At 41.1% G+C, this 23,711-nt stretch overlaps 1 long non-coding RNA gene across 1 annotated transcript in view; it reads right to left on the bottom strand.

Annotated features, from left to right (window-relative positions):
- The window catches only part of LOC130369344 (uncharacterized), a 91,536-nt gene that overhangs the window by 66,964 nt on the left and 861 nt on the right, over positions 1 to 23,711 (bottom strand). The window lies entirely within an intron of this gene.

The following is a 23,711-nucleotide window of genomic DNA, read 5'->3' on the forward strand; positions in this document are numbered from 1 at the left end:
TAATTTATGCAGACTAAAGTCAGCAACTGTCGAGCCGAGAAGTTTGTGACGAATCAAATTACTGTAAGTTCGCTCATCTCTAGTTGCATTGGTTGGCTATTCATCATGACCTTTGATGCAAAGATGCAAAGCATTACATGTCTTGAAAACAAATCTGTATTGCAATATATCGTATTTTCCTGACACTAAATACAAAATCTTTGTTCTTATTTATATGACATGCACAAGCTAAACTAAAACACATACTGTATAGTACTGACTTCTTGTAGTTGTCCCATTCAGGGGCACATCTAGGAGGAAGGGTTGGAGGGGCATGTGTCCTGTTACTTCCAGACTCTAGAAATTTACTAAAGACCAACAATTTAAATGCCAGTCTTAATGGAAAGTAAGCTGCTTCTCAACAATTCTGTCACATCACTAGCTGCCCATGTGCAACAAATCTGCACTTGCAATAAACTGGCATAAATTAAAGCTATATTTTTACCCATTGGCTAGTAGATTAACATCACAGTAATCTACTAGGTTGTGGGAGACCATGTCACTCATACTAGGCCCCTCCCACTTGTATGAAAATTGCAAGAGCAGGGAGAAAAAGAAGAAAAGAATCGCATGATATTTGTGCAAAATAAGTGCGTGCCAAAATGTGTGCCTTTTAATGGTGGGCATTCCATTATTAATTTCCCATTAGTGTTTCATTTTTCTCCAGCCTTAGCTAGCCCATATGTACCATCTGCTAGAAAATTACTAGTTAGAGAAAAGAAAAACCATTTCTTCTTTGTTGTAAATGTTCTTGCTAAGACCTAACAAGTGATCACAGCACATTATGACTCAGAAAACAAAAAGAGCAGGATGCCCTCTCCTAATAATTTCTTACATTTATGTTGAGCTAAATGAAAATCACAAAACAGCATCCAAAATTAGAACAGGCTATGCCTCCTGCAGGTGGAAGCGGGGAACATTCTCACTATAACTACACCATTGTGCAGAAAATACTTATCCAGTACTTCATAACACAGATGCGCCATTCATGATGTAATTGGCTGATATAATTCTAGTTATTTACATGTGTATTTTTATGAAATGATACTATTCATCAAGGTGTATGATCTTAAGGAAAACTGACAACAAGAAAATGTTTTTCACTTCACATCTGTGTCTAACACACTATTAATAGATAGATTTGTGGAAAAGTTTAGCATGAAACTAAGGGCATGTAAATGGCTTCGAGTGGCCAGTAATTATTATGAACACACCGATTAAAGGGATTTTCCAGAGGAAAATAAAATGTTTCTAAACAATTTGTGCCAGAAAGCTATACAGATTTGGAAATTACTTCTATTGAAAAGATTCAAGCCTTTCCATACATCACAAAACAGCTGCTGTATGCCCGGCCGCTCGGACACCCCGTGATCTCTGGGCCAGTGCTGCGGTGTTACGGACACGGAAGCCTGGGGGCTTCTGTAATTGTGGCAACACACCATGACCCCTCCATTCATGTGTATGGCAGGGGGCTTGACGGTTGTGTACTAGCCATCACCCCCCTTCTTATAGACATGAATGGGGGGGGGGGGTGGCACGATGTCACAATCACGGAAGCCCCAGGCTTCTGTGTCTGTAACGCGCAGCTCTGGCCTGGAGATCAGGTGAGTCCCAGTGGCCAAACCCCCCCCCCCCCCCCCTGCGATCAGGGGGATAACATGTCTAGGGGCGGAGTACCCCTTTAAAGGCATTATCTATGATTAGAAAAACATAGCTGCTACCTTTCAGAAATAGCACAACTCATGTCCTCAGTTTGTTTGGGGTATTGCAGCCCGGTCTCGAAGTAAATACAGTGAAGATAAAACACCACTCACAACTTTAGTACAGATGTGGTGCTGTTTTTGAAAGAAAGCAACTGTTTTTCAAACCCTAACCACAAAACAAAAAAGCCACAAAATAGGTATAAAATGGCAGTTTTTTAATATTATGTGTTATTTTCAAGTCTATAGCAAAGAGGCCATCAGTGCACACATTGTTTAAAAAATTTACATTTTGTGAAATAAAAAAAATGAATAAATTAAAAAGAAACTAATAAAAAAACTGAAATAAGTGTCTGTTCTAAAAAATTTTTTTATTAACACAAAGTGATGCTTAATTAATGTTTTACATTCTGTCTCCTTTCTGTTACAGTCTCTACTATAAAGGGGGTATATACAGTATAAAGGGCAGGGCGGGGCTGTATTTTTTTTGTTTTTCCTACATGTATTTATTTATTTATTAATTTATTGATTGATGTTGATTTGGGGAACTTTCCTTTAACTGTGGCTGACAAAGTTACAACACCCCCCCCCCCCCTTCCCCTCTTTGACAAAGTTTTACTAGACAAGCCACCTATAGCTCAGTCAGGTACTGTGCACTTGACAGTTTTTGAGTTATAAATGGTGGTTCTGAACTGATGCAGACCTAGAGGAAGTAGCTTATCATTATTAGACTTGCCAAACTATTTTATGCAAAAAGAGAGAAAAAACTTAAACAAAGAGCAATTGCTACTGATAAATATGCTAAATTTTATTTATGTATCCAAAAAGTTAAAAAGCGTCACACATTTGTCACTGAATGCAATAAAGATAAAATACCAGATGTGTATGTATAAAGCAATACAAAATGAGATGTATCAGATACAGCCAAAAAACACGTAGGTGGATCAGGTACAGCAATGGTAATGATCACAATGGATATATATATATATATAGTGAGGTGAGGGAATGATGTAATATGGCTCTTATTCAACAAGAAGTAACCAGGGGTCCAAAAAGGGCCCCAGTATAATGAATGTAAGGGCTAACTGCTCTATCACATGACTAGTAGTATGAATGAGCCCAAAGTAAATCAGTAATAAATAGTTCAGTGATCCTCACTTACCCATAATGGATACCTGTAGCCACCGTCCCAACGTACGTTTCGTCACCCGACTTTCTCAAGGGACGCACTTATTTTGCACAAATATCATGCTACCATTCTAGCAGATGGTACATATGGGCTAGCTAAGGCTGGAGAAAAATGAAACACTAATGGGAAATTAATAAAGGAATGCCCACCATTAAAAGGCACACATTTTGGCACGCACTTATTTTGCACAAATATCATGCGATTCTTTTCTTCTTTTTCTCCCTGCTCTTGCAATTTTCATACAAGTGGGAGGGGCTTAGTATGAGTGACATGGTCTCCCATAACCTAGTAGATTACTGTGATGTTAATCTACTAGCCAATGGGTAAAAATATAGCTTTAATTTATGCCAGTTTATTGCAAGTGCCTTGAGAAAGTCGGGTGACGAAACGTACGTTGGGACGGTGGCTACAGGTATCCATTATGGGTAAGTGAGGATCACTGAACTATTTATTACTGATTTACTTTGGGCTCATTCATACTACTAGTCATGTGATAGAGCAGTTAGCCCTCACATTCATTATACTGGGGCCCTTTTTGGACCCCTGGTTACTTCTTGTTGAATAAGAGCCATATTACATCATTTCCTGACCTCACTATATATATATATATCCATTGTGATCATTACCATTGCTGTACCTGATCCACCTGCGTGTTTTATTGGCTGTATCTGATACATCTCATTTTGTATTGCTTTATACATACACATCTGATATTTTATCTTTATTGCATTCAGTCACAAATGTGTGACGCTTTTTAACTTTTTGGATACATAAATAAAATTTTGCATATTTATCAGTAGCAATTGCTCTTTGTTTGAGTTTTTTCTCTCTTTTTAATAAAATAGTCTATGGAGCTATACTGATTTACCACTTATAGACCCCTAGCACCTAGTACATATCATGAAAAACAGAGTACAATATATAACTACCTGGTGCAGTCTATTCTTTTTGTGTTTAACTTGCCAAATAGGATAGCCCCCAGTAACATTTTTCTCGTAGGTTATCGAGGAGCTTTGGTCCATGTTCACATTAATTTTGTAGGACATTTAAGAAAAAAAAATTCTTTATAGTATATTCTGGCTAGAATCCCAGATTTTACTGTAACAATGGGGTTACTTTTACTTCTAAACAGTTGGAGAGTTTTCTAAGAGAACATACAGTGTACCTGTCTTTTAATGTATATTTCTGCCTTTATATAACTTGTATATTTTCCCCATTTTTCTGTTCTGCAGGCATCAGGCCTCTCAAGTCAGTTTTATTTACCCTAAAAGCAATTTTTTTTGTCATATTCAAGTGACTGGGACAACTCTGCAATACATTTCACTGCCACTAGTCATAGTAAAGTGATCCAATGACATTTAAACATTAACGTTGAAGAGGCTGCAGTCCTTACACATGCATCTATCCCCATGAAACAGCTTATCAGCCAGCGTGCTGGGGGTCTGACCCCACTGATCTAATAGACTGGATACCCCTGGATATTTATAAACCCATGATTGCTTCACAATAAAATACAATAGCTAGCTTGACTGGAAATGAATATGGTAATTCTCCTAATTGTCATGGCCTATATTTTAAATTGAAGGGTTAGAGTATTTTAGTAGTTTATGCTGTTATAGAAAATTGATTTGTTAATCCCTTAAAGCAAATCTGTCATCAGTATCACACGCACTAACCTGCCATACAGGCTTGTAGTACAGGTGATACTGATGAAAATTATATTTACGGCATCCCAAACAGTCACTCCGTTCTGCTGTAATTCATCTTTTTCGTTATATGCAAATTAGTTTCTTAGGGCATGGGCGGAGCTACGAACCCTGCTCCAGGCACTGTGACGACATATTCGCCGGGTGGGCTGCAACCAGCTCCTCCATATTCATAATCCCCCTCCCTGCTCGCTCATCCTGTACTGCACATGTGACCCTTCCTGAGTACACCAGGAAGCGACGTTCGCTGAGATCGGCTCCTGATGAAGATGACATCACAGTGCCCGGAGTAGGATTCACTCTGCCCATGCCCCAAGCAACTAATTTGCATATACACAAAAAGATTAGTTACAGCGGAACGGAGTGACGGTTTGGGACACCATGAGTATTATTTTGATCAGTATCATCCACACTACAAGCCTGTATGCAAGGTTAGTGTGGTGACACTGATGACAGATTTCCTTTAAGGACATAGTCCATTTTGGCCTTAAAGGGGTACTCCCCCCCCCCCTAGACATCTTATCCCCTAACCAAAGGATGGGACCCCCGCGATCTCTGTGCAGTACCCGGCGTTCATTTAGAATGCTGGGTGTGGTGACGGGGGCTCGTGGCATAACAGCCTCGCCCCCTCATGACGTCACACCCCACCCCCTCAATACAAGTCTATGGGAGGGGGCATGGTCATCACACCCCTCCCATAGACTTGCATTGAGGGGGCAGGGCATGACAACACGAGGGGGCATGGCCTTGATGTCACGAGCCCCCAGCACCGGATCTAAGCATTTAGACACAATTTTCATTTTTGGGTCTTCATTATTTCCTTCTCTCCTTTTAAATTCATAACTTTTATTTTTCCACCTACAGACCTATATTTTGTGCGTTCAATCATAATTTGTAATGACATCTTTCATTTTTTCATAAAATGTGCAGCAAAAGAAAAAAAAATTAGTGGGCAGAAATTTACAAGAGAACTGCAATTTTGTAAATTTTGGGGCATTTGGTTATTACGCAGTGCACTTTATGTTAAAAAATTATGCATTGCCTTTATTCTGTAGGTCAATGCAATAAAAACGATACCCTATTTATATATTTTTTCTATTATTGTACTACTTTAACAAAGTGCAAACAATTTTGTGACAAAATTGTTATGCATAAAATTGTCCTTTTCTCACCCCTATTACTTTTTTACTTTTCCCATATACAGGGATATATGATGGCTCATTTTTTGCACCATGAGCTCTAGTTTTTACTGGTCCCATTTTTTTCTGATATATATGATGTGATTAATAATCTGTATTTTTAGTGTTAGGTATTTTTTTTAAATTTACACCATTTACCATTCAGGATCATAAACAATATATTTTAATAGTTTGGACGATTACGCATGCGGTGATACCAATCCACTGAGCTTCCAGCAAGGGGACCCTCCTCCATCATTTTAGCTCACCAAATCCCAGCAATCTCATTGTGGTGGTATGGTAGCTCCACTGAGCTACCAGAAACTTTCATTTTCAATTTAGATGCTGTGACTGGCATTGATTCCGGCATAAAAGGGTAAAATAACATCAGCATCAGGATCGCTGCTGCCTGTCATTAGCAGTCAGTGTCTGGCTACTGGCTCTAAAGCGAGTAAAGCTCCTGTGCTCGCTTTAAACCCGCTTAAGGCATCAGGGCGTACAGGTCAGTTTCATTGAAGTGAATGCAGCCAAGTTGTAATACCACATACAACCCGCAGAGAGGTGTGGTGCTGTTTTTGGACAAAATTGGCTGTTTATCTATTACAGAACAACCGTTTTAGTTAAAGGAAATGAATCATCAGAAAATGAAATATTGTTTAAATAAGATTTTTATGTTAACTATATTTTTTAAGAATTGTTAAGAGTGTTTTTTTCAAATTTTCCATTTTACTATCTATATTTTATAATAATCCTGAAATGTAACAGTTTCTGTTCTGAGCACTAGGTCTAAAACTAAGCTGAGACTTTCTGTTCTGTACAGATCATTTCCAAGTAATACCTTTCTTCTTAAAAACACATTGAAAGGTGACATCAGTAGAGAGATAGCACTGGATCCACCAGCATTTACAGCACAGCTCAGCATCATCTCTTCCTATAGAATGACCCCTAAAAAGTTCACAAAGATTGTTCATTAGCATTTTCAATTCCGAATGTGAAAGAATGTGACAGTATATACACTCTATTGTTGTATACGGCCATGCATTGGGTCCTGCTGTATACCTTAAAATACTGCTAAAATCAGCTCAGGCAAAATGGCAGCCCTCATAATAATGTACAAAAAAGGAAATTTAAAGCAAAATACAATCAGAAAATAGAAAGTGATAAGAACAGAAACATTTTTCAGCAATTTGAAAAAATATCCCTTTTACCACCAAATTACCAGTTCTTAAATCCATTTTAATGGTTAACACTAGAACAATATCCTTTCTTATTTTTTCTTATTTTATTTGTGCTGTTTTTCCATTCACATATCTAGTGATTAGCTATTATTGAGAAGTGGACACCAACAGTGTCCACTAGGTGTTTCTGACTAATAGAGGAGTGGTTCTGATAAGGTTGTCCTATTCAATGCAACCTACACTCTAGGTTCTTAACCTGTAGTACATATGCCCTAGGGACACAGGCATCACAAATAATGTGGATAAATGTAAGGTGATGCATTTGGGCTGTAAAAACCACATGTACAGTTATGTGGTAAATAATAAAACATTAGGTAAAACTTCTACCGAAAAGGACTTGGGGGTACTGGTTGAAAGTAGGCTCAACTTTAGTGAACAGTGCCAGGAAGCAGCTGCCAAGGCTAACAAAGTCATGGGATGTATCAACAGCGGCATAGAGGCTTGGGACAGGAACATAGTTTTACCTCTGTATAAATCATTAGTCAGACCACATGCGCAGTATTGGGTCCAGTTTTGGGCGCCTGTGTATGGGAGGGACATGGCTGAACTGGAGAGGATGCAGAGGAGGGCAACAAAGATAATTAATGGTATGGGAGGATTACAGGACCAAGACAGGTTATCAAGCTTGAGGTTATTTAGTTTAGAGAAAGGAAGTCTTAGGGGGGAACTGATTACAATGTACAAATATTTGAATGGACCATATAGAGATCTTTCTAGTGATCTTTTTATACCTAGGCCAATAACCATGACAAGGGGGCGTAATCTTTTTATACCTAAGGCGATAATCACGACAAGGGGGCGTGATCTTTTTATACCTAGGCCGATTACCATGACAAGGGGGCATCCTCTACGCCGAGAGGAAAGAAGGTTTTACCATCAACACAGACAGAGATTCTTTACTGTTAGAGCAGTGAGACTATGGAACTCTCTGGTACAAGATGTAGTGATGTCTGACTCAATAAGTAAGTTCAAGGGGGCCTGGATGTTTTTCTAGAAAATTATAATACTACAGGTTATAGATAGTAGACTTATGTGGATAGAACGTTGATCCAGGTATTTATTCTGATTGCCATTTTGGAGTCAGGAAGGAATTTTTCCTCTCATGGGGCAATTTGCATCACCCTCATTGGCCTTCCTCTGGATCAACACAATAAGGCTTCAGGTTGAACTTAATGGACTTGTCTTTTTTCAACCTTATAAACTATGTAACTATGGACATACAATACTCATGTATGCTTTTAGGGTACAATACAGTGTAGGATTTTAGCTTTGGGGTACTTTGATACAACTATGAGCCAGGAGTACTTTGCCTAGGAAATAAATTAAAAAAAACACTAGTCTACAGCACTAGTCTACAACACTAGCCTTATCACTATCAGCAGACATATGAAATCTGCCTCCCTAATAAAGAAAAATGTATTTACTTTACCAACTAATAGAAGGAACCTGAAGGGATATTCATCTAGTTTTCTGTGTCTGTCAACGGATCCACTTTCTGGGTCACTGAATTTCATTAACATGTAAAGTATATGGCACAACGATATTATATTTTCATGAACATGGGAGGATGTGAATAACCTTTTATTTTTTTACTAAGCCATTATTGTATGCTGCATGATATCTTTCTGAAATATCAATATTTACATGGAATAAAATATAATTTTATTATTATTAAAAGCCTCAGTGTTCCATTTACTGAACGAATATATTATTGTAATGCCCCCTAAGAAGGTAAGATCAGGAATTGAATTCACCCTGCTTTTCAGTGTTATTACTATTTTTTATAAATATTTAGTTTGAAACAAAATGTATTAAAACATATAAAAAAATATATTTAATAATCATACAGATATGAATGCTTACAGATATTATTAACATAATTTAAACATGACAATTAAAAAAAAAACTTTGAAGCCTTGTTTTTTACACATTGTACTTCTGATGATATTTCCTTGATTGTAAAATCTATGAAAAATCTATGGATTTTTATTGATATTGTGTGATATCAGAACTACATTTTTTTTTTGTCTTTATTATTTTCATTTTTCTCCACAGAACTACATTTGACTGTTAATTTTGTCCCACCACTGATATATATGTGGTGTTCTGTTGTGTAATTTTGTGTAAACAAAAGAAAAAATCTATAAAAATACAGAATAATAGAAATTTGTATTTAACCCCTTGAGGAAATAGGGTGCACAGGTACGCCCTGACGTCCTGGTACTTAAGGACACAGGGCATACCTGTATGTCTGTGGGAATTCCGGTCCCCGTCGTGCGTCGGGTGGGTACCGAACCAGGATGCCTGCTGAAATCATTCAGCAGACATCCTATGACAACTCCTGGGGGGGTTGCCGCAGATCGCGGTGAATTCACACCGGCGATCTGTAGCGATTCCGGTCATATGTGGCCCAATTACCCAGAATTAGAAGGCGATTGGCCATGTACTATATACACCCCCAACCTCCTGTTGCTATGGGGAGGTGGCGATGATGTCACCTCCCCAGATGAGCTGCTATTGGTCGGACGACAATAGCTGATGGCAGAGGAGGGGGTTAATGTCCCCTTCCTTCAGCTCTGCTAGCCCACCAAGTTCAATCAGTGGACAGGAGCCAGGGACCCCCCCCCCCCCCTCTGACAAGATCTGTGCCCCTCAGGGCAGAAGAAGTGGCCTCCTGTCACCTGTAGCTCAGGGTGAGTTTGTGTTAAGGGACAGGTAGGAGGAGTATAAAAAAAAAAAAAAGAAAATAACAAATGCCCCGACCCCCTAATAGGTCTTCATGGGTCCGCCGCACCTTTTGCAGTGTGACACAGGCCCCACTAGGGTTTCAGGGCGCTGCATTTGGCCACCTTTTTTTTTTATAAGGGTGTGTGATATTTTATCACACACCGTTATATAGAGTTTGCACCAAGCACACATACATACAAACTTCCCCACCTTCCCGCCCCCCTCACACACACACACACACATCTATGACTCCTGAGCCCTGTAGTGCGCTCGCACAGCATGTTACGTACACATTTTCTCCTATTACCCCTTGTGCAAATGAAAAATTTGGGGTAACACCTGCATTTTTGTGAAAAAAAAACTATTTTGTCATTTTACGGTCCAATGTTCCAAACACCTGTGAGCTGTAAATACTCACTGTACCCCTTGTTACGTTCCCTGAGGGGTGTAGTTTCCAAAATGATGGCACTTGAGGGGGGTCCCGCTGTTTTGGCTCCATGGTAGCTCTGTAAATGCTCAAGGTCCCTGACAAAATTCATTAAAAGTCGAATGGCGCTCTTGGTCTTCTGAGACCTGGTGTGCACCCGCAGAGCAGTTTACGTCCAAATATGAGGTATGTCCTTACTCCGAAGAAATTTATTTACGGTGACATTTTCTCCTATTACCACTGAAAATGAAAAATTTGGGGTAACCCCAGCATTTTAGTGTAAAAAAATAAAAAATTTTCCTTTTCACATCCCACTTTAATGAACATTTATCAAACACCTGTGGGGTGTTAAAGCTTACTGTACTGCTTGTTCCATTCCTTGAGGGGTGTAGTTTCTAAAATAGTATGCCATGTGTTTTTTTTTATTTTATTTTTGCTGTTCTAGCAAAATTTGCATTCCAAATGTAGTTCCTTCTCTTCTGAGCATTGTAGTGCACCCGCAGAACACTTTATGTCTACACATGGGGTATTTCCATACTCAAAAGAAATGAGGTTACACATTTGGGGAGGCTTTTTCTAATATTACCCCTTGTAAAAAAAAAATTGTAAAATTGGGGGGAAAACTGCATTTTAGTGAAATTTTTTTATTTATTTACACATCCGATTTTAACGAAAAGTCATCAAACACCTGTGGGGTGCTAAGGCTCACTGTGCCCCTTATTACGTTCCTTGAGGGGTGTAGTTTCCAAAATAGTATGCCATGTGGTTTGTTTGTTTTTTTCGCTGTTCTGGCACCATAGGGGCTTCCTAAATGCTACATGCCCCCCAAAAAACATTTTAGCAAAATTTGCTTTCCAAAAGCCAAATGTGACTCCTTCTCTTCTGAGCAATGTAGTGCACCTGCAGTGCACTTGACGTCCACACATGGGGTATTTCAATAACCCCCCAAGTAAAAAGTTTAGTCTCAAGGGGCGACACGCCTTCTTTACCATGAGAACTGTGAACTTATGGAACAGTCTACCTCAGGAACTGGTCACAGCAGGAAAAATTAACAGCTTTGTAACACGATTAGATACATTCCTGGAACAAAATAACATTAATGCTTATGAAGAAATATAAAATCCCATACCTTCCCCAATATTGCGCCACACCCCTACCCTTCAATTCCCTGGTTGAACTTGATGGACGTATGTCTTTTTTTGACCGTACTAACTATGTAATACTCAGAAGAGATGGGGTTACAAATTTCGGGGGGCATTTTCTCCTATTACAAACGGTAAAAATGTAGAATTTGGGGGAAAACCAGCATTTTAGTGAAAAAAAATTTCATTTACACATCTAACTTTAACAAAAAGTCATCAAACACTTGTGGGGAGTTAAGGCTCATAATACTCCTTGAGGGAGTTGTTACGTTCCTTGAGGGGTGTCGTTTCCAAAATAATATGCCATGTGGTTTTTTTTTATTTTTTTTTTTTTGCTGTTCTGGCACCATAAGGGCTTCCTAAATGTGACATGCCCCCCAAAAACCATTTCAGAAAAACTCACTTTCTAAAATTCCATTGTCGCTCCTTCCCTTCTGAGCCTTGACGTGCACCCAACAGAGCACTTAACATCCACATATTAGGTATTTCCTTACGCAAGAGAAATTGGGTTACAAATTTTACGGTGATTTATCTCCTTTTATTCCTTGTAAAAATTCAAAAACTTACACCTTATTGGCCGGAAGAAGCATCAAGCAGTGACGCGAAACTAGGCGCCTCTGGTGTGCCCCCGCGTCTTGAGAGCGGCTGCTCTCGCTCCCCACGTGAAGTGACCGTATTTTATGTTCCACTTGGCCGGTGTGAATAAATACCGGATGGTGAGTGCGACTTCTTTATTCTTCGTATAAATACAGTCTCTTTAACTTTCTGGCACCAGTTCATTAAAAGAAAAAAAAAATGTTGTCCACCGAAGTACCACTTTAAAGTGAAAATGGGCTTGGTCCTTAATGGGTTAATAAACCATTCAGCTTGTTACCACTTCTGATGTGAGTTTGACAAGGAGTTTATGCCAATAGACTGTGCAGGAGACAACAGTGTAAAGTATAGAACCCAATGTAAAGATTTGAATCTTCACACAAATCAATCTCAACATCTTAACTGCCCTATTCAGATCAGTTTTTGTGTGCATCTTGATGTTAAAGGAGATATGGATTCCCACATTGCCTATATTGAATCTCTAAAGGCAAAAGATGGAATTCTGGGAACCAGTGCAAATAAGGCCTCAAGCTTTAATTTTTGGAAATGTCCATGTCTGTGACTGATCTCATTACAGTATGTAGAATGAAAATTGAAGATATTTGTTAAAGATGCAGGTTATTTTCATTTAGAGAGAAAAATTAAAAACTGAGCACAAAACGCTCAACTATTTTGCATGAAACAAGGCATTGTGTAGCTTAAGCTTAATACAACTGGAATGGTAAGAGCACTAGAGATACAGTTGCAAGTAAAAGTATGTGAACCCTTTGGAATTATAAGAATTTCTGCACAAATTGGTCATAAAAGGTGATCTGATCTTCATCTAAGTCACAACAATAGACAATCACAGTCTGCTTAAACTAATAACACACACAAAATTTAATGTTACCAAGTTTTTATTGAACACACCATGTAAACATTCACAGTACAGGTGGAAAAAGTATGTGAACCCCTAGACTAATGACATCTCCAAGAGCTAATTGGAGTGAGGTGTCATCCAACTGGAGTCCAATCAATGAGATGAGATTTGAGGTGTTGGTTACAGCTGCCCTGCCCTATAAAAAAAACACCCACCAAGAAGCATTGCCTGATGTGATAGATGCCTTGCACAAAAGAGCTCTAAGAAGACCTACAATTAAGAATGGTTGACTTGCATGAAGCTGGAAAGCGTTATAAAAGTATCTCACAAGCTTTGCTGTTCATCAGTCCATGGTAAACAAATTGTCTATAAATGGAGAAAATTCAGCACTGCTGCTACGATCCCTAGTAGTGGCCATCCTGTAAAGATGACTGTAAGAGCACAGCGCAGACTGCTTAATGAGGTGAAGAAGAATCCTATAGTGTCTGCTAAAGGCTCTAAAAAAAAAAGTCTCTAGCATATGCTTACATCCCTGTTAGTGAATCTACGATACATAAAACACTAAATAAGAATGGATTTCATGGGAGGATACCACAGAGGAAGCCACTGCTGTCCAAAAAAAACATTGCTGTACATTTACAGTTTGCACAAGAGCACCTGGATTTTCCCCAGCAGTACTGGCAAAATATTCTGTGGACAGATGAAACCAAAGTTGAGGTGTTTAGAACAAACACACAACACTATGTGTGGAGAAAAAGAGGCACAGCACACCAACATCAAAACCTCATCCCAGCTGGGAAGTATGGTCATGGGGGCATCATGTTTTTGGGCTGCTTTTCTACGTCAGAGCCTGAAAATATTGCTATCATCGAAGGAAAAATGAATTTTCAAGTTTAAAGACATTTTGCAGGAGAACTTAAGGCCACTGTCCACCAGCTGAAGCTCAACAGAAGATGGGTGTTGCAACAGGGCAACGACCCAAAGCATAGAAGTAAATCAACAGCAGAATGGCTTAAACAGAAGAAAATACACCTTCTGGATTGGCCCTGTAAGAGTACTGACCTCAACCCGATTGAGATGCTGTGGCATCTGAATCACACCAGACATCCCAAGAATATTGCTGAACTTAAACTGTTCTGTAAAGAGGAATGGTCAAAAATTACTCCCGACCGTTGTGCACGTCTGATCTGCAACTACAGGAAACGTTTGGTTGAAGTTATTGCTGCCAAAGGAGGATCAATCAGTTATTAAATCCAAGGGGGTCACATACTTTTTCCACCTGCACTGTGAATGTTTACATGTTTTGTTCAATAAAAACATGATAACATTTAAAGGGGTACTCCGGTGCTTAGACATCTTATCCCCTATCCAAAGGATAGGGGATAAGATGCCTGACCGCGGGAGTCCCGCCGCTGGGGACCCCCGTGATCTTGCACGCGGCACCCCGTTTGTAATCAGTCCCCGGAGCGCGTTCGCTCCGGGTCTGATTACGGGCGATCACAGGGCAGGCAGCGTGTGACGTCACGCCTGCGCCCCCATGTGACGTAGCTGTCACGCCCCCTCCCATAGGCTTGCATTGAGGGGCGGAGCGTGACATCACAGGGGGGCGCAGGCGTGAAGTCACACGCCGACCGCCCTGTGATCGCCTGTAATCAGACCCGAAGCGAACACGCTCCGGGGACCGATTACAAACGGGGTGCCGCGTGCAAGATCACGGGGGTCCCCAGCGGCGGGACTCCCGCGGAAGGCATCTTATTCCCTATCCTTTGGATAGGGGATAAGATGTCTAAGCACCGGAGTACCCCTTTAATTCTTTGTGTGTTATTAGTTTAATCCCTTAAGGACCCAGCCTATTTTCACCAAGGACCCGCGCATTTTTTTGCACATGTGACCACTGTCACTTTAAGCGTTAATAACTCTGGGATGCTTTTACTTTTAATTCTGATTCCGAGATTATTTTTTCGTGACATATTCTTCTTTATGTCAGTGGTAAATTTTTGTCGATACTTGCATAATTTCTTGGTGAAAGATTCCCAAATTTGATGAAACTCTCTGCTTATAAAGAAAATAGACATAACAAATAAATTATATATTGAATCACATATACAATATGTCTACTTTATATTTTCATCTTAAAGTTGACATGTTTTTACTTTTGGAAGACACCAGAGTGCTTCAAAGTTCAGCAGCAGTTTTCAAACAATTTTTTAAATCTGAATTTTTCAGGGACCAGTTCAGTTTTGAAGTGCGTTTGAAGGGCCTTCATATTAGAAATACCCCATAAATTAGCCCATTATAAAAATTGCACCCCTCAAAGTATGCAAAATGACATTCAGAAAGTGTGTTAAAGGGTAGCTCCCACCATCCATTTTTTTTCTGTCTCTGCCTATTGCCCATCTATCCTTAACCCCCTCCCTGCCTTTACATTTTTTTTTTACTATATTAAAAATGCTTTTTTGTCTGCCTGGTAGTGTGCTCACTACCATGCAGACTTCCCCAGCAGGCACAACGTCACTGATGCCTGCTGGGGCTGACACTTCCGCCGTTAGTTCACTATACAGGGTGCCTCCAGCTGTTTCACCACTGCAACTCCCAGCTTGCCCTGACATCTACTGGCTGTCAGGGCATGCTGGGAGTTGTAGTGGCGAAACAACTGGAGGCACCCTGTGTTGAAAGCAATAACTTTGTTAGGGCCGCGGTGCTACCCTGAACCCTGCTCCCCCCTGTTGAAATCAATAGTTGCTGCATGCCGCAGCACTACCCCGCATCCCCTCCCCCCTGTTGAAATCAAAAGTTGCCACAGCGCTACCTCGTACCCTGCTCCCCAACCCCCCGCCCCAGCCATAACCGAGTGCAGAGCATCAGCGGCGGCATGTAGATGACGGGAGGTGGGGCCGGCTTGTGAAGCCAGGGAGCCAATGCGCTCTTAGCGCTCGATCCCCCCTCTCTGATTGACAGGCAGGAAGGGAGTGCAGGCTAAATGAATTAGGACCAATGCCCGGCCGGCATCAGTCCGAATTCATGCGTGATGTCACGCCAGCCTGCAGCCGGCCACTAGGAAGGAGACCCCTAGTGGCCGGCTTTGAACATTAAAATAAACAATTTTAATTAAAAAAAAATATGTAATAGATTTATATTAGAAATATGTTGTAGTATAACATATTAAAAAAAAAAACCTTTAGGTGTTTCACAGAAATAACAGAAAAGTGAAGGAAAAAAATCAAAATCTTCATTTTAGACTCAGTTTTTAGAAATTTTACAAGGGGTAAAAGGCGAAAAAGCCCCCCAAAATTTGTAACCCAATTTAATACCTCATATGTGTATGTAAAATGTTCAGCGGGCACAGTAGAGGGCTCAGAAGGGAAGGAGCGACAATGGGAATTTGGAGGGTGAGTTTTTCTGAAATGGTTTTTGGGGGCCATGTCACATTTAGGAAGCCCCTATGGTGCCAGAACAGCAAAAAAAAAAAAAAACATGGCACACTCTTTTGGAAACTACACCCCTCAAGGAACATAACAAGGGGGTGAGCCTTAACACTCCACAGATGTTTGACGACTTTTCGTTAAAGTCGGATGTGTAAATTAATTTTTTTTTGTTCATTAAAATGCTGGTTTTCCCCGAATTTTACATTTTTACAAGGGTTAATAGGAGAAAATGCCCCCTAAAATTTGTAACCCCATCTCTTCTGAATATTAAATACCCCATGTATGGACATCAAGTGCACTACGGGCACACTACAATGCTCCAAAGAGAAGGAGTCACATTTGGCTTTTGGAAAGCAAATTTAGCAGAAATGGTTTTTGGGGGGCATTTCGCTGTTACGTTGAGCGCTCCGGGCCTCCTGCTGGCCCCGGAGCGCTCACAGCGTGTGTCCCCAGGCAGCGTTCTGGCATCTCAGCGTGTGCATCCCCACTCTCTAGGGCACGCGTGCACCGGGACTCTTAGATCTAAAGGACCAGAGACAGACTGAAGGAAAGAGGGAATACGAATAAAATGTTAAATAGAGCCAAAAAAGTAGTATCCAACAAAAATAGAACAGATCTCATTCAGGGAAAAATGAATAAAAGGGAATTTGAAAACAAACCCACTTTGACTTTAACATATTCCCCCTATTTCAACAAAATAAAAAATGTAGTGTTACGGCATTTACATATATTAAAACAAGATGATATAGTATCCAAAATATTACAAAAAGGGTGTCACATAGTTTCAAAAAAAGCGCCCACACTAAAAAATTATTTGTCACCGAGTCTAGTAGAGGAGTCCCATTCAGGCACGAATATGTGGCTCTCACAGAAGGGCTTTTACAAATGTGGACATAACATATGCCGCACTTGCAACTTTGTTAAAGTGGTAAAAGAGTTTGAAAATGCGGAGGGCAGCAAGAAATATGTAATCAAAAACTACATGAATTGCAATAGCAAAAACGTAATTTACATGATCGAGTTCATACATTGCAAATTAAAATACATAAGTTATACTACCCGCAAATTAAAAATGCGTACTTTAGAACACCTTAATGATGTGGGAGCTTTAAATAGAAATAAATCTGCTGCCTCCCTTCATTTCCAAACAGTACATGGTGGCAATATATCAGGATTTAAAATATATGGTATTGAGTTGGTAAAACTGGACATAAGGCAAGGATACATTAGAAAAAAGTTGGAACACAGGGAAGCCTTCTGGCAATTCACTCTTGGCACGCGCGCCCCGTCCGGCATGAATGTAAGACGTGAATTGTTGTTCCATTATTGATGTAACACGCATATCGGATAAGTGAACAAGAAATTTATTGATTGTACCTTATGGATAGAAAATTATGTGTTGCCAAGCATAAGGTGTTGAATACAGTGTTGTTATTTTATAACCCCTCCTTTTTTAACCTAAATGTGTGTTTTGAAAGGCACAAAGCCTCTACCCAGTTGTGAGATATAACGGGGAGTTATAAATAACCTGAACGTAGGCGGGGTAATAAAATTATTCCTCACCTGTGTAGGTACGAATAAGAATCCTTGCCTGTTAGACCCACAACGTCACTGAGGAAGAGCGCGCATGCGCTTGAAACGTGTATGACTGTGGAGGGAGTCGGTTTTACTGTGTATTGTTTGTTCATTTTGATACGGAGAAAATAAAGCTGCAAGTCTTAAATCTGGTGCCGGATCATCGTTTGTTCTTCTACAGGTGATTGGTGCCTGGTCCAAAGTGGTTCATTAAGGGTTAAGCTTTGTGAGAGGGAGTGCTGTTTGGGCTTAATTAGGCCTCACCTGTGCACTGCCTATAAGTACCGTCTCCTCCCACAGCCTCCTGCCGGATCTTTGTTGCCTTTGTGCCTGAGAGAAAGCATTCCTTGTTCCTGTGTTACCTTGCCTGCCGTGACCATTTGCTATGTATGACTATGCCTTTGCCTGATCCTCTTGTACCTTGCCTTATCTCAGCAGCCAGAGAGGTTGAGTTGCTATTGGGTGGAACGACCTGCTTTGCGGCAGGCTCTGGTGAAAACCAGTAACTCCTTAGACTCTGTTCCCCTGGTACGGCCCACCTCATCACCTCTCTGGCACAGCGGATCCACCACCAGCAACCGCTACCAGCTACCAGCCCGGATCCTGACAGTCGCATTTAGGAAGCCCCTATGGTGCCAGAACAGCAAAAGAAAAACACATGGCATACTATTTTGGAAACTACACCCCTCAAGGAATGTAATAAGGGGTACAGTGAGCCTTAACACCCCACAGGTGTTTGACAAATTTCCGCAAAAGTTGGACGTGAAAATGAAAAATTTGATTTTTTCACTAAAATACTGGTGTTACCCAAAATTTTTCATTTTCACAAGGGGTAATAGGAGAAAAAGCCTCTCAAAATGTGTAACCCCATTTCTTCTGAGTATGAAAATAGCCCATATTTGGATATAAAGTGCTCTGCGGGTGAACTACAATGCTCAGAAGAGAAGGAGCGCCATTGAGCTTTTGGAGAGAGAATTTGGTTGGAGTGAAAGTCAGGGGCCATGTGGGTTTATAAAGCCCCCCATGGTGCCAGAACAGTGGACCACCCCCCCCCCTCCCACGTGACCCCATTTTGGAAACTTCACGGACCACTGTTCCAAATATCTGTTATACACCTGTTGGGTGTAAATGCTCACTGCACCACTTATTACATTCTGTGAGGGGTGTAGTTTCCAAAATGGGGTCACATGTGGGGGGGTCCACTGTTCTGGCACTATGGGGACTTTGTAAACACACATGGCCTTCAATTTCAGACATATTCTTTCTCCAAAAGCCCAGTGGTAGTCCTTCTCTTCTGAGCATTGTAGTTCACCCGCAGAGCACTTTACATACACATATGGTGTATGTTCTTACTCAGAAGAAATGGGGCTACACATTTTGGGGGGCTTTTTTCCAGCATTTTAGTGAAAAATTTTTTTTTTTCATTTTCACATTCAACTTTAACAAAAATTTGTCAAACATCTGTGGGGTGTTAAGGCTCACTAGTCACATTCCATGAGGGTTGTAGTTTCTAAAACGGGGTCACATGTGGGTGTTTATTGTTTTGCATTTATGTCAGAACTGCTGTAAAATCAGCCACACCTGAGCAAATCACCAGTTTAGACCTCAAATGTAGATGGTGCGCTCTCACTTCTGAGCCATGTTGTGCGCCCGCAGATCACTTTACACCCACATATGGGGTAGTTCCAAAATTGCATTTCAAATTTTGGGGGTCTTTTTTTCCTTTTATCGCTTGTGAAAATTAAAAGTATGGGGCAACACCAGCATGTTAGTGTAAAAATGTTTTAAAAATTACACTAACATGCTGGTGTAGACCCCAACTTTACCTTTTCATAAGGGCTAAAAGGAAAAAAAGACCCCCAAAATTTGCCCATATGTGGCACTAAACTGTTTCTTTGAAATACGACAGGGCTCCAAAGCGAGAGAGCACATTTAAGGCCTATTTTGGGGTATTTGCACCCGTCACCAAAATACCTTACAGCAGTGTTTCCCAAACAGGGTGCCTCACGCTGTTGAAAAACTCCCAGCATGCCTGGACAGTCATTTTTCATTTTTATTGAGGGGGGGTATAGGGTGTACATGTAGTGTTTTACTCTTTATCCTGTGTTAGTGTAGTGTAATGTTTTTTTAAGGTGCATTCAAACAGACGGGAGTTTACAGTGAGTTTATTTGCTGGGAGTTTGAGCTGCAGCGGAAAATTTGCCGCATCTCAAACTTGCCGCAGAAAACTCGCTGTAAACCTCCTCCCGTGTGAATGTTCCCTGTACATTCTCATGGGGGGACAAACCTCCAGCTGTTGCAAAACTACAACTCCCAGCATGCACTGACAGACCATACATGCTGGGAGTTGTAGTTATGCAACAGCTGGAGGCACATTAGTTGCGCAACACAGAGTTTGTTACTTAACTCAATGTTTCGCAACCAGTGTGCCTCCAGCTGTTGCAAAACTAGAACTCCCAGCATGTACAGTTTCTCAGTGCATGCTAGGAGTTGTAGTTTTGCAACAGCTGGAGGCACACTGGTTGCTAAACACTGATTTAGGACACAAACTCTGTTTCACAACCTATGTGTCTCCAGCTGTTGCAAAACTGCAACATTCAGCATGCATTGAGAGTCGAAGGGCATGCTGAGAGTTGTAGTTTTGCAACAGCTGGAGGCACACTTCTACAACTCCCAGCATGCCCTTTGGTAGTCTGTGCATGCTGGGAGTTGTAGTTAGGCAACAGCTGGATGCACACTTTTTCATAGAAAAAATGTGCTTCCAGCTGTTGCATAACTACAACCCCCAGCATGCACAGACTACCTAAGGGTATTCTGGGAGTTGTAGTTGGAACTCCAGCTGTTGCAAAACTACAACTCCCAGCATGCCCTTTGGCTGTGCATGCTGAGAGTTGTTGCTAAGCAATAGCAGGTGAACAGGCCTCACCTCCTGCTGTATCCTGCTGCCGGGTTTGCCGCCGCCGCTTTTGAGGGGACCCCAACGGACCATGGAGAGGTAGGAGACCCCCGCCGGCCTCGGTCCTCACCCCAATCCCCGCCCAGCAGGGCAGTGATTGCTCGGTCATTCCGACCGATCAATCACATGATCGTGAGGTGGCACCCATTCCACCTCACTCCTGCTGGGTAAGGGTGAATGGGGCTGTCTTGGACAGCCCCATTCACCCTTTTTTTTTTTGAGTCACCAGGTCACCAGAGACCCGATTGACCCAAAATCACCACAAATCGCTGGTCTGAATTGACATGGGGGGTCTCAGGAAACCCCCAGGGGTATGCATGGGGTGCCTGATAATAGATATCAGCAGTTATACCGGTCTGGTCCCCGCCCGCGGCGGGGACTGAAATTCCCATGGGCATACAGGTCCTTAAGTACCAGGGCGTCAGAGCATACCAGTAAGCCCTGGGTCCTTAAGTGGTTAAGAAGACTGTGATTGTCTATTGTTGTGACTTTGATGAAGATCAGATCACATTTTATGACCAATTTGTGCAGAAACCCATATAATTCCAAAGGGTTCACATACTTTTTCTTGCAACTGTAAATAGTTTAAAAATTACAATATATAGTGAGTGAAAATAGAGTTTTGAGATCCAATTGTAAATCCTCAGTGTCTTACTGCTGTATGGATGTTTTTTGCATTTGAACAAAAGTTCAAGAAAGGTTGAGCTAGTACTGCTGACAGTGGTAGACTAGATGTACTGTATGCCTAATATAGAATTGTATAATTCCATCCCCAGAGGACCAATTTGCTGTCTCAATGAGACAGCAAGGGCCCTTTTACACAGTCCAAAGGGCTGCACAGTACAAGACATGAGGCCGCACAAAAGATGCAATCAGCCAACATATGAGCAACGTTGGCCTTTATACCCAAGCAAAATATTGGGAAAGAGCATTCCTGCAAACGCTCATTCACTGATAATCAGCCCATAAAAAAAGGGTGTTAAGTTAGCCAAACTGTTCATTAAAAATTCATTAAAGGGCTTGATAAAAATATACACAGTACAAAAGCAACAATTTGTTACACAATGGATCCATCTAAATTATACAATTCCAGGTACAATATAAAAAAAGATCTCTTACAAGTTAATTTATATGACAACTCCACCAACTGAGTACAATAAAATCCTGGCAGTCTGAGCCACTGATCAGATCTCCGCGGCAGTTCTGCAGGTGATCCGAACATCCATTCAAAGTTCCGATGCTCGCGGCATGTATAGGATGTAAATGTACGTCCTGGTGCGTTAAATTCCAGGGCACCAGGATGTATATTTACGCCCTATGTCATTAACCCCTTAAGGACCAAGGATGTACCGGTACGTCCTTGGTCCTGCTCTTCTGATATAACGCGGGGTTACACAGTAACCCCGCGTCATATCATGGCGGGCCCGGCGTCATAGTGAAGCCGGGACCCGCCTCTAATAGCGTGCAGCGCCGATCGCGGCGCCGCGCGCTATTAACCCTTTAGCCGCGCGCTCAAAGCTGAGCCGCGCGGCTAAAAGTGAAAGTGAAAGTTCCCGGCTAGCTCAGTCGGGCTGTTCGGGATAGCCGCGGCTAATCGCGGCATCCCGAACAGCTGACAGGACAGTGGGAGGGCCCCTACCTGCCTCCTCGCTGCCTCCTGAGATCCAGGCATGAGCAGTCATGCGGCAGAATCGTTGATCACTGGTTTCTTATGAGAAACCAGTGATCAACATAGAAGATCAGTGTGTGCAGTGTTATAGGTCCCTATGGGACCTATAACACTGCAAAAAAAAAGTGAAAAAAAAAAGTGAATAAAGATCATTTAACTCCTCCCCTATTAAAAATTTGAATCACCCCCCTTTTCCAATAAAAAAAAAAACACAGTGTAAATAAAAATAAAAATAAACATATATGGTATCACCGCGTGCGGAAATGTCCGAATTATAAAAATATATCATTAATTAAACCGCTCAGTCAATGGCGTGTGCGCAAAAAAATTCCAAAGTCCAAAATAGTGCATTTTTGGTCACTTTTTATATCATTTAAAAATGAATAAAAAGTGATCAATAAGTCCTATCAATGCAAAAATGGTACCGTTAAAAACTTCAGATCACGGCGCAAAAAATGAGCTCTCATACCACCCCATACACGGAAAAATAAAAAAGTTATAGGGGTCAGAAGATGACAATTTTAAACGTATTAATTTTCCTGCATGTAGTTATGATTTTTTCCAGAAGTCCGACAAAATCAAACCTATATAAGTAGGGTATCATTTTAATCGTATGGACCTACAGAATACATATCAGGTGTCATTTTTACCGAAAAATGTACTACGTAGAAACGGAAGCCCCCAAAAGTTACAAAACAGCGGTTTTTTTTTCAATTTTGTCGCACAATGATTTTTTTTCCCGCTTCACCATAGATTTTTGGGCAAAATGACTGATGTCATTACAAAGTAGAATTGGTGGCGCAAAAAATAAGCCATCATATGGATTTTTAGGTGTAAATTTGAAAGAGTTATGATTTTTTAAAGGCAAGGAGCAAAAAACAAAAATGCAAAAACGGAAAAACCTCCGGTCCTTAAGGGGTTAAGGGGTTCACATATTGTCCCATATCCAGTATGGAGGACTGCAAAAGGCCCCCGATTGCCATGAAATCCATTTAGCACCCTGCAGTCACATTGTGGGAGTGCCAATGGAAGAGCTAACAGGAGGCGCTTCAGCCACAAACCTCTAAAATTACCCAATCACAGCATTTAAGAGGTTAATGCTCAACATTATCAGTGTGATCGTTGATATCAGCGTCATCGGTGTCAGATGCTTATACCAGCCAGCTCCTGATCGCATTTCACAGCATAGAAGTTAGGTGTGCCATTATTACACAGTGCCTGTCCTTAAAGCCCAGGCGCCATGAAGAGGTTAAGGTCAGTAGACTGTGATGACCATTCCAGAACCTT

The sequence above is a fragment of the Hyla sarda genome, chromosome 4 (genome assembly GCF_029499605.1).
Source record: "Hyla sarda isolate aHylSar1 chromosome 4, aHylSar1.hap1, whole genome shotgun sequence".
Classification (NCBI taxonomy): Eukaryota; Metazoa; Chordata; class Amphibia; order Anura; family Hylidae; genus Hyla; species Hyla sarda.